Source organism: Schistocerca gregaria, chromosome 2 (assembly GCF_023897955.1).
Source record: "Schistocerca gregaria isolate iqSchGreg1 chromosome 2, iqSchGreg1.2, whole genome shotgun sequence".
Lineage (NCBI taxonomy): Eukaryota > Metazoa > Arthropoda > Insecta > Orthoptera > Acrididae > Schistocerca > Schistocerca gregaria.
This window is the reverse complement of record NC_064921.1, coordinates 682,685,144-682,698,796: the sequence shown is the minus strand read 5'-3', so window position 1 is coordinate 682,698,796 and position 13,653 is coordinate 682,685,144.

Sequence of the window (13,653 nt, the reverse complement as noted above, 5' to 3'; positions counted from 1 at the left end):
TGCATCAAAGTTCCGATTCATGGAAGTTGTCTGTAATGCATCAACATACACTGCCTTGATTTTATTTCCTCTGGTAGTCACTCCCGTAACAATTAAAGCCGTAACATTTTAGCTGATGATACTAACTGCAAGTTATGCCACAAAGTAGTGATTTGAGACGTTTTTGGTACATTTCACGTGTGTGCACATTGGACATCCGGCTGGGTGGCACTACGTTCTCTTGTCACGGCTGAATCTACTTAACTCAACGATTCGCGTGCCAAGCAACAAGATCCACACGAACTCCCTTATATAAGCGGTTCTTGTTGAGGAAAAAATGAGTAAACATTAATACTTGAAAAGAAGTACTTGCCGTGCGTCGTAGCAGCAACAATTTTGACAGTGCATTTCTTTCGGTGCATTCTTCTTGTATGAAAAATCTGAGGTTAGGTTTCGACATAGCACCATTCCCTTCTCAGACTTAGCACCGGTGCCACTGAGGTTAAGCCTGTGCCTTCATGGAACAAGCCAGTGATCTGCACCGATTTGGCCTCTCCATGTGCAGATCTCTCCACAACGATTCAGATTTGTGGAAATGATGTGTGCACAAGGGAACGTAACTGATCTATGGCACTGAAAAATCAACTATGGCTGTAGGTCTTATATAAAATTGATGATAATCATGAAAGTAGCAGACGTGATGCCCATCTACTGTAATGAAACAGGAATTCATAATCGTCATGATTTATGATGAAAGTTATTTGACAGGAAACGAGAACAGGACATAGAAAAGGTAATCAAGTTCTCTCTCGTACGCGAGATGGGTGCTAATCCGAAGCTGAGTCCGTGGATATAGTTACGTTCATAATGTTGGATCAGGTTGGGCTGCTCTCAAAACGGTAAAGATTATTCTGGTAAATAAACTGAAGAAGTATACAACTAGATTGAAACCTGGAATTGCAACGGTCATGACTGCAACTATTCACCGGGTAAAGTGATTAAGCATGCAAGAAAACGCACAACAAAGTCGTGACCAAGAGGTCGGTGTACTAACGTTACGTTAGGCACCAAAAAGCAGCTGTCCCCCCGTGCGTGCTACTGGCACGCCTCATTGCTGCACGCAGCTACATCAGTGAAGGTGAGTTGGGTGGTGAGTGGCTGCTGCAGCAGGTGATGGACTGCCAAGAGCTGCCTTGCATCTCTCGAATCTCGAACGATTGCTCCTTTCCGAATCTGAACTTGCGAACGACTCCGATGCCTCTCCCAAGTCCGAAGCGAATCATAAGAAAGAGTCAGGATGTAAAGAGCATCAGAATTCGAGTGAATCAGAATGTGTCCGAAACTAAAATCATCGTGAGAATTAGTCTAAAAACTTGCGCTCTGTAGCTTCTGAACTCGCGATGCCGCCAAAATTACACGTAAGCCACTCTCAAGGGTTCTCTGTACCTCGCCAAGTGGGAACCCACGTCTCAAAAAATGGCGTCCTCGTAACTTTCAGAAGGCTGCGAGTTTCGAAGAATGGTGAAACGTGCCCTTCGAACAATTTATACAAGACTGGTCTATGTGGAACGTCCTCTTTGAACAATTATACACGAATGTGCTTAAACTGACGCACAATATTTTTAGCGCAACGCAATCTGACTTCCAAAAATCCCTACGAAAGAATGGCCCTGACTAACATTAATCTATATGTTTCACAAATCACTTAACTCACAAAAATCTTCGTTACTCGAACTACTGCAATACAGCGAGCGCCACTACCGCCAGCTAACTAAAAGATTCAAACTACGGAAGTCACTAACTACTGAGGCACAGTTAGCAAATGAAAGATTTTAATAGAGAACAAACAATGTATTTACCTTAATAGTCATAATATATATATCAGTTCATGAAACCAATTCTTACAAATTTCAAAACTCCGCCATCTCTCTCCCCACGTCTACCACTGCTGGCGGCTCACCTCCAACTGCGCAACGCTACGCGCTGTTAACAACCAGCTGCCCAACACTACAATGGCGAGTATTACAACAATACCAACCAGCCACAGACTGCACACAGCACAGCCAGTGATTTTCATACAGAGCGCTACGTGGCGTTACCAATAAGAAAACCTAAACAGCCTACTTACAATGGTAACACACAATTCATATATAATGAAGCGCCGAAGAAACTGGCATTCAAATACAGACATAAGTAAACAAGAAGAATACGGCGCTGTGGTCAGCAACGCCCATATGAGATAATAAGTGTCTGGTGCATTTGTTAGATCGGTTACTGTTGCTACAATAGTAGGTTATTAAGATTTAAGTGAGTTTAAACATGGTGCTATAGTCGGCGCACGAGCGATGGAACACGGAAGCTCCGAGGCAGCGATGAAGTGACGATTTTCCTGTACAACCATTAGGCAAGTGTACCGTGAATATCAGTAATCTGGTAAAACATCGAATCTCTGGCATCGCTGCGGCCGGAAAAAGATCCTGCAAGAACGAGATCAACGACGACTGAAGAGAATCGTTCAACGTGACAAAGTGCAACCCTTCTGCAGATTATTGCAGATTTCAATGCTGAGATATCAACAAGTGTAAGCGTAGGAACATTTCAACGAAACATCATCGATATTGGCTTTCAGAACCGAAGGTCCACTCATGTACCCTTGATAGGTGTGCAACACAAAGCTTTACGACTCTCCTGGGCCCGTCAACACCAACATTGGTCTGTTGACAACTGGAAACATGTTTTCTAGTCAGACCAGTCTCGCTTCAAATTGTATCGAGCGGATGCACGTGTACGGGTATGGATACGACGCCAGGAATCCATGGGCCCTGCATATCAGAAGGAGACTGTTCAAGCTGGTGGAGGCTCTGTAATAGTGTGGAGTGTGTTCGGTCGGAGTGATATGGGAGCTCCGATATATCTAGATACGACTCTGATAGGTGACACGTACGTAAACATCCTGTCTGATCACCTGAATCTATTTAAGTCCATTGTGCATTCCGACGGACTTCGGCAATTCCAGCAGGAATATGCGACGCCCCACAGTCCAGGATTACTACAGAGTAGCTCCAGCAACACTTGTCTAAGTTTAAACACTATCCCATGCCACCAACCCCCCAGACATAAACATTGTTGAACATATCTGGGATGCCTTGGAACGTGCTGTTCATAAGAGATAATCACCCCCTCGTACTCTTAAGGATTCATGGACTGCCCTGCAGGATACATGGTGTCAGTTCCCTGCAGTACTACTTCAGACATTAGTCGAGTCCATGACACATCGTGTTGCGGCACTTCTGCGTGCTCACAGGGTCCCTTCACGATATTAGGCAGGTGTCTGTGTTTCTTTGGCTCTTCAGTGTAGGTGTTGTGGGGTCGATATGAGAACTCCGAGGCTATTTGTAAACACTGAATGGATGTAGTTCGACAGCTGCAGTTGATTACTTTTCTGTTAAAGGTAATATTTATGGATTACAGACGACAGTTATACCGGAACATGGAAATTTCTGGAATGCCGCTAACGGACACCAACTTAGGGCCTGTGCCCCGGCTGCGGCCAGTAAGTCCACGTCCTCCAGGTAAACCATAGAGGTCTATAAGGCGCCACAGCTTTACAGGTAGGACACACACCTATCAAAACTCTACCGACTGAAGACAATCGAGGTCAGCCAACAAAAAACTGCTACCGAAGGAGACGAGACCAACTGGCCCCTAATATGGCCGCTAGAGGGGGCAAAATCACCCCAAGGCACCAAGACGATGACTCTTCTGATACTGACCACTCACGAATACCAGCGACATAATCTGATATGGAACCTAACCATCCGTCGGGCAACGATGAAAACGAAAGTTTCCAGTTTGTCCGAAACCAACGAACCGGACATAAGAGGAAGAACTGTCAAAACATCGCTGATGCCACTAAGTGACAAATTTCACTACCAATCTCCTCCTTGCAAGTGGATTGTGAGTTAATGGCTGTGATGCCTCCGCTCGAAACGGAAGACGCACACCCTTCCACCTCTTGCACAAGACAGCCACGTTAACTTCCAGCGACGAAGATTCCTCCAATAACCATACAGTACATGGGCAAATATCTTTCCTTAAATACTAAACTCAAGAGACATCTGGCTGGATCTATCACTGCAATCTACAAAGGCCAATCGATAAAGTACTACTTCGAAACAATAGCGTATCAACGGACAGTGCTGCAGTTTTTCCAGAACGCAAAAATTCCGTTCTAATCAAACCGGCCTCCAAGTGAGAAGATATTCAAGGTCGCCATTAAAAATATCCTGGCTGAAATTACAACGAAGCAAGCTGAGGCTGAGTTACATGCCACTGGTTTCATGCAAGCTGTGGTGCACCACACCAAGACGAACACATGAATAGCCCAACTAGGCTACTGTCCCTGTCGACCCAACGAGTGACTCTATTTACGGCATCCTTCAGAACATGGATACAAAAGTAAAAGTGGAAAATTACAAACCTATAGAAGGTCCTGCACAATGTAAACGCTGCCAGCGCTATTTACATACTGAAAATTGCTGTTCACTTCCTGCTATGTGCGCTAAATCAGGAGGCTCCCATCAGGAAGAGAACTGCACGAAATCTCCAACTCAAAAACCAACTCGCACAAACTGTGGCGAAGAACACCCAGCCACGTGGAGAGGTTGCAGCACGTTTCAACGACCTCTGCGCACCTACACGGCCCAACACCGAGCTGAAAGGTTACGAGAACAGTAAGTGGTGAAAATTACTCCACCACCGGCTGTAAACACTACAAAGGACTTAGCAGGACTTCCGAACCGACAGGCTACGTCGGGCTCTTGGACGAGTCAATCGGCATGGCGACGAGGACAACGACCCTCAACGCCAGCTCCACAAGAACTGTCCTCCTTCGACTACGTAAGACTTTTGGAAACTTTCTCATACATTTCTGACTTCCTCTCCAAGTTACAACAACGGAACATCTTTGCCAAAATTATGACTATGCTGAAGAATTGTAACGAAGACCGTCATCTCCAAACTGATGGCCATCTTTGAAGGTGCCACAGCACAATTTGCTAATAGGTGTGACTCGTGGAACTACTCTGCTAATGGACCCTTCACTCTGTATATTTAATTCCACTGGAGTTTTAAATAAGGAGACTGAACTGAAAGAATTTATTCTTCGTCATGGATATTCTACTTGTTACTGAAACACACCTCTGTCTGACACAGACATTTGAGTTGCGTAACATGGTCTCCTATAGGACAGACAGTTCCAACGTTCGCGGCAGGGGTAAGGCTATTTTTATCAGAATTTCATCATGCATGCAACGACGACTCTCCCAATACCGAAAACCTTTCAAGCCACGGCCACCACCATTTCTACTGCTTACAGCCATATCACCCTCATCTTTGCGTACCTCAGTCCCTACACGCAATTCATTGAAGAGAGTGGCAGGATGTTTATTGTGCTGAAAACATAGATGACAAATATAATGCTCTCCTTAGCACATTTGTCATGCTCTTTGAGAGCGTTTTCTGTTAGAACATTCTGTATGGGGCGCTACCATTAAAAGGCAACCTGGGTGGCTGACTGGTGGAATAAGAATATCATGTAGAACAAAGTGTGAATTATACAAAAACGTTAGAAGTAGTCACAATAAAGCTGTACTGTAAAGTGCTTAAAAAGGTTATTGGGAAGGCAAAGTGTATGTGGTACGTAAATATAACAGCTAATTCACAGTGTAAGTGGGCTGTTTAGGTTCTTATATTGGTTACGCCACGTAGCGCTCTGTATGAAAATCACTGGCTGTGCTGTGTGCAGTCGTGTCTGATTAGCGTTGTTGTAATAATCACTATTGTAGTGTTGCCAGTTGGCTGCTAACAGCGTGTAGCGTTGGGCAGAATGAGGTGAGCCGCCAGCACTGGTGGATGTGGGGAGTGAGATGGCGGAGTTTTGAGAGCGGATGATCTGGACAGAGACAGTAAATTTGTAAGACTGATATATATATATTATGACTTTCGAACACTATTAAGATAAATACATTGTTTGTTCTCTATCAAAATCTTTCATTTGCTAACTATGCCTATCAGTAGTTAGTGCCTTCAGTAGTTAGAATCTTTTATTTAGCTGGCAGAAGTAGCACTCGCCGTATTGCAGTAGTTCGAGTAACGAAGATTTTTGTGAGGTAAGTGATTTGTGAAAGGTATAGGTTAATGTTAGTCAGGGCTATTGTTTTGTAGGGATTATTGAAAGTCAGATAGCGTAGCGCTAAAAATATTGTGTATCAGTTTAAGCACAGTCATGTATATTTTTTCTAAGGAGACATTTCATATGTCGACCCTTAGCAGAGGATACCTCACTGGTTTCTTCCGATTTTTTCTTGTAGTTTGTGTAATTAGTGTAGCTTTTGTTCATTGCTAGCGCGTAATTGTAGAGAGAATCTCCTTTGTAGTTGCAGTCTTTCATTGTTGTACAGTAAAACTGTTGTGGCATGCATGTAGATTTGCACCTAGTATTTCGCAGCTGCACTAGCAATTACGGAGATATTATTTTCAGTGCTATGTTAATGTGTTTTCTTATCTTACTCTCCAAACTGTGCTTTTCTGTGTTGTCGTGTGAAATCTTGTGACAATAATGGCGTGTGAAAAACGTATTACTAGGCTCCAAAGAAAACTGAGAAATGACAGTGAAGACGAAAGCAGTGTGTTAGCGCCGCCGAGTAATGAATTAACAAATTTCAAAGTAGTAATTTGGTAACTGTGCATAGGGAAAGGGAGCGGGCTGCAAATAATGGTGTAGACAGTGAAACAATTAGCGAACAGGGAAACATTATCGATCGATCGGTCGGCAACAGCTCGCCTCAGGAATCCGAAATGACAGAACACAATCTTGCAAATACTGTAGATCCAGGTTTTGCGTCCTCACTGTTTTCTCAAATAAGTCAAGACACATTTTCTACTTTTCAAAATTCGAATATTGCCGGTTCAAATGCACTGCCAAATAGCAATGAGGAACATCTTTCAACACCAGTGCATTGTTATTACAGTTAATGCAACAATTGGGACAAAGGCTACAAAAGTTAGACACAATGGAACAAAATCTTCAAACGTTAGACACAATGGAACAACACCAGAGACAAACACAACAACAGTTACACGCAATGAAACAAAATCTCCAAAAGTTAGACATCACACTTGAACAAACACATGAAGATTTAACTACTGAGTTACATAAAATCGAATCGAAATGTCAAATAGTCTGTAATGACGTAAAAACACAAATTTGTGAGCAATTCCAAACTTTTTTTGCATGAAAATACATCACAGAAACACGAAGCAGCCATAAAAGAACTACAAACTATTGTTCATGAAAATCATGAGACCTTGCAAGCTAAAATTGACTCAGTTGCATCTACCGATTCGGCTACGCAACTTGCAAAAACTCAGGAAAACTTAAAGGATACATTAGATACGATTTCAACACAAATGGACACTCTGAAACTTGGTTCAGAAAAACACACTGAGGAAATACGCTCACTATCAGAGAAATTAGCCGAACTTTCAGATCAGTTCACTAACTTATCTACAAAAGTGGATGATGATCTGAATGATACAAGACCTGTAGCCTTCACTAACACAGAAGAGTATGAACAAATTAATAAATTCAAACAAAATCAGAATCAAATTATTACGCAGCACAAAAGAGAAATCCGGGAAGTACAAGATCAGTTGGCACAAGTAATACAAGAATTACATATTTCAGAGGACACTCGCGCTCCAACATGGGAAGAGGGACTGCGAAATACGGAAAAGCCACAGAATAATAACACAGGGCATTTCGGAAATTATGAAAGAAATTGGCAAGGTGCACCGAATTTTGAGATGGAACCGCCGACACGACGTAACAATGACCATTATGCGACTCGCCGACACGATGATTTTGACTATAAGCTGTTCATTACTACACGTAAATTCAAACATTTAAGAATTCTAGCAACGACATTCATCCACAAGCGTGGCTTCACCAATTCCCTCATTGTTTTCCTCCCAACTGGTCATTAGAGCACAGATTAGAATTTACGTGTGGCTATTTAGGGAATGAACCAGCTGAAAGAATGCTATCGTTTATTCACGATTGCCACAGTGAAGGAGAATTTTAGCATGCCTTCCTCTCAGCATATTGGTCTCAAGCTACACAAGAACGAGTAAAGCATAGCATCATAATGATGTAACATTTCGAACAATCTGAATATTCCAGTCTTGTCAAATATTTTGAAGACATGTTACATAAGAATCAGTATCTTTCAAACCCATACAGCCTCTCAGAACTCATCCGCATTTGCTTAATCAAATTACCTGAACATTTACGACAGATTATTTTAGCAGGACGATGCAAAGACGACATTGAAGCTTTTCAGGGACTGTTACAAGAACTGGAAATTGACACTGACAATCGCGGACCGCGAAAGCAGGAGCACAACAATTACAGGTCACACCTGTCACAATTCCGCGATGACAGAAATAATACACGACAAGGCTATTCGTACAACTTAAATCGTGACCAAAACAGACACCACCCGTATGACAACCGTTGGCAGAGTAGTAATTATTACAGGGAAAGATCACCTCACCGCGGTAATGACTATAACAGAGACAACCAGAGAAACATACAATATGGAAACCAAAATAATTATTATCAAGGGAGACAGAATAACTTAAGACGCAACGGTCCAGCGCGCAGTTACTATTCAGGGAGAAAGTCTCAACCACTTAACCGACAAGAAAGAAACTCCAGGAACTACCGACATGACGACAGACGATATAATCATAACGACCGACCGGAATTTCATCAGAACTGGCGGGATTCAAACAGAGCTGGGCCCTCTCGTCAAGGTGAATTTGTTGATGTTAGGTCTGCTATTCCCAATAACGGCGCGCGCCAACAAAGAGACAGACAATGACTCGCACCGCAGGCAGCCGCGTGCGCCGACTGGCTCAGAGAAAAATAACATAGGCGCTAACCTTGGGAGAAATTCTAGTATTCTTTACGGACGTATATCGCATGATAATTGCGTTCAAGTTGAAACTCTGCGTTCTAGGAAGAGTAAAGGTTTACACCTCATTTCACATGTAAAACCGTTTATTGAAATATAATCTGCTTTTTAACTTTGTCTTTGCCATAAAATTTTTCACTTCACACTACTAGTACAATTTGTCAGACTTAGAATCTGTTAACATGCAACCATGTTTGAAGTTAAATATCCAGTCAAGAACCAAGATAACTTATTTAAACAGAAATTACGAATGCTTTGTTATAGTGAACAGACATCACAGTGTTATTGTGCGTGTACATTCTTACTTGTTAGTTGCACGATTACGTAACAACTATACGGCTGGCATACTTAGAACATATACTGTTAATGAGGTTTCAATGCAACATTTTGGTTTAGTTGAAAAGACATTCTTTATTTGAAGTACTTTCTGTGCGATTAAAGATGACTAAGTATTTGGTTTATTTGGCAGCTACACGATTTTATCACGACGCTACTAATGTGTTATAATTTACATTGTGCTTTTGCGGTGTATCTGTTTTATATCTGCACAGTTTTTCTGAATTCTTCTGGAAAGGAAAACATGTTTTAGTAGTAACTGTGGTACAGCTACAATGAGACAGCCTTCTCTGTAGCACAACAATACGTTACAGTACAGTACTTACTTCATCACAGCAATAAGCGTAGTAACTACGATATCTATACGCAAAATATTTCACTTTTGTTTATCATGAGGTCAGTACATTGACTTCTGCAGAACTTAGCTTTCGGAGGACGATAACTACGACACTTCCACAGAGATTATCTTACAACAAAACGCACAGTTTAGTGCTACAGTACGCGTATTTGAGTGACTAATTTTGTACTTAAAACATTTATTTTTGAAGATATTTGAAGTTCAATGATACAAAGGTTTTCCGTGATACATTTCATTCCATTGCTGTAATCTGTAACACCTGAGAATATAATTACATTAATCCTCAGGGGGGTACACGCTTGCTTTGTGTACCATGTGTTTGGCAAGCACAAGGAGCCCTAGCTAATATGGTATTTGCTTATACAACTCTACACATCGGTACCGTATTTATCTAACACATAAATTACACAGCAATCTGATCATTTAACTGAGAGAAACAAACATTTATTATACTACATCAGTGACAGATGTTTACGTAATTACACAGTTGGATAACTTCACACTTACGAAGTTGTATTTTGTGAACTGTTCATATTTTTTCGGAAACATTGTGATACTATAAGAGCTTTGAATGACATATTTGGTATGGGATCACGATTTTTAAAGTACGTTTGAGGCAGATGACACTTTTGACATGAGCAGAGAATTTTTTTTAGGTTTTGAAATTATTGGAGGAAGCTACGACGATTTTGAGAATTTGAGGTGTTATGATGTTATTATTACGACGACGATGTGAATTATGCTGCTGAGGTATGTTTAAGCTGATGCTATATGAGTTATTTGATTATGCTACGTATCTGTTATGATGAAAAATTGAAGAAGTGTCTACGAATATGTATATGTCTAATAAGGTAAGGAATAATGAGTAGTTGTTAGGGACTCTGGTTTGTGAAAAAGGATGTTGGAAACCAAGAATCGTACATTAAGAGTTATGAAATGTATGTAAATGCTTGAATGTATTACAATGCCGACTAACATTTTTTGGACACTGTTATATCAATAGGATTTTGTTTCTACAGATGAATAACACAAATTCTTGACCTGTGAAATTATTTATATGAGACTGCCACTGTAGCGGAAACTGCTGTCGTAAATATTTCGTTAAGAAAGTTAAGTGACCACCTGCACGTAATGCGTCGTGGGCACCCAGCTGCGCGACAACCACCTGACAAAATAAAGCCATTAGTGTGTGCCTTTCAGAGGCACAGGTGAAAAAAAAAGGAGGCCATTATCCTCGCTATTGACATTCCTTTGTAGAAAGCACCGCAAATACGACACGCTCATTACTTGGAAACATTCTTACATCTGCACACCTGACAATGACAAGCGTCTTTCTACGAGAGTTGAGAGAATTTGTACTAACTTATGAAATGTCACATGACTATTGAATGATATTTTTATGCTTTGCCTTTCATAGTTGCTTGTTTCATTTGATATCTGTTTTCCAGCTGTGTTACAGCATTGGTTTTATAAAATAAAATTAAATGCATTTGCTAATGTGAAAACTTTCTGTCAACAGATATGTTAAATAATAATTTTATTAACCACATTCTTCAAAAAAAAAAAAAAAAAGGAGCACTTGGAAAGGAAAGAGCAATAAGAAGCGACTAATAACAGTAATTGTATATATATTTTTCTTTTCAAATACTTGGTAATTTGTTGTAGCATTAGTTTTTGTGGTGCACCACTTTAATTATATAGACATTAAGATGTGAATCGACATATCCCTTTTCTGCATTGTTGTCTTTACTGTAATATTTTTTCTGCTTGAGCTTTGTCAAGTTTAGTTATAAGCTGTTGCATTTGCTTCTACTGTGTGCCAGGCATAGTGCTACTGAATTTCACTTTGTATTACTCTGTTAAGCTAGTTTTATTACTGATTTATTTTTCTTGTTTGCTGCGCATTGCCTTATATTAGTTGTAATATTGCTGCCTTTTTTTGCCAATTTCCATTTTTTTTATCATTTATTTTTTGTATTAATTATTTTGTGCTGCTGCATTGCCTCGTCCCTTAGTTTAGCATCTGAGCTCAGTAGATTTAAGTTAGCTTAAGAGGGGGTAGACTACATAAAAGAATGAGTTGCGATGAATAGGAAGGAATGCATTGAGAAGCTATAAGAAAATGGTTTGGCGAAACAAGTATTTTGAAAGAGGATAGGAACAAAAAAGTAGCGTTTAGCGACAACAGGTTTAGGTAGGAAATAAATGATGAGGTAAGATAATGGAAAATAAATAATGAGGTAAGAAATTTGTGAACATATATATACAGAAAGCATGCTTGGATAGGATTTTTTGGTGGAAACAAATTTTGAAATGAGACGAAATATCTATGGAATGAAGTTTTGGGTTGGACTGCCGTACCAAATGTTACACTGAAAACAAACCCTGTCCTTTCCTTCTGTTATCCCACTATGTGTTTGTGTACCCTTGTGTATTTATGTTCTACTGGTCTTTATATGTTTACCTGATAAGACTTATGTGGCAGAATTTTTCTAATACTAAGCTACATTCACTATGATGAGGAATACTGTTATCCTTAAATATAATTTGCATTAATAACATGTTATTTACTTTGTAAAGATGTTTACACATGATTTATTTGTTCTGTTTTAATGCTCATGTGTGAAGTTGATGTTTCAAAAGTTATTCTGATCTTTTATGTACGTACTTATGTCATAATTTTTGTAACACTGATGTGTTTGCTATTTCGATTCTTTTGTAAAGCCTGTACTGCAGCAAATGTTATCTGTATTGTTATGTTCTTTAAAGATGTATTTTGTACCTTTGTTATTGTATTCTTATGTTATAAAATTGTAATTGACACCAGTTCATCAAATTAAGTAACTTGTAAATTACATTTCACTGCACACGTTTCTGTTGGTCATAGTATATGGACAACATGTGAGAAGTAGGGACTGATAGTGTTTGAATGTGTGTTAATAATTCAGTAGGGGACTGGATAACAGCATTGCTGGTTGTAGGGACATTTCAAAAACAATTATTATGAGTGCACAAGTGGTAGTTATGGACTTGCTATATTATGCGCAAGACTTTTCGATGGTGATTGTGCACCTGCACAGTCGCAACAGTTGGCTACTAGCCATCTCTACAAGGACTACAGTGGGTCTACACCTTTGATGACTCGCCAATACCATTATTTCTACAAGGACTGCGGTGGGTCTGCACCTCTGGTGGCCCACCAATAGTAGTCTCTACCAGGACTACAGTGGGTCTGCTCTGTGATGACCTACCTACCGATAGTCTTCAACGTCGACTGACTCTGCTGTGGCCCATTACCTGTCTGCATGTCAAGAGTCAGCACTGTCTTTCCGTTGAAAGGACAACACTACTTCTTCAAGACTGCATGGAAATCCACTACTTCCGTGTGCATTTTCTTTTATTGCTCAGACTTTGAAAAAAACACTGCAATTTTACTGTGATGAACGATCAGGACTGTCTTTATGGACTGTGAGAGAATTTTAGCTTCTGACCAACATTGTATCAATAAGTGTGTGTATTTGATATCTTTGTTATAGTAATTATGAAAAATTTTATCAAATCATTATTGGCCACTGCCCAAAACAATTCGTAAAAATTTTTTGTGGGGAGCATGGGGGCTATGTAAGTAGGCTGTTTAGGTTTTCTTATTGGTAACGCCACATAGCGCTCGGTATGAAAAAATCACTGGCTGTGCCGTGTGCAGTCTGTGTTTAGTCTGCATTGTTGTCTGCCATTGTAGTGTTGGGCAGCGGCAGCTGGATGCTAACAGCGCGTAGCGTTGCACAGTTGGAGGTGAGCCGCCAGCAGTGGTGGACGTGGGGAGAGAGATGGTGGAGTTTTGAAATTTGTAAGAATTGGTGTCACGAATTGATATATATATTATGACTATTAAGGTAAATACATTGTTTGTTCTCTATTAAAATCTTTCATTTGCTAACTATA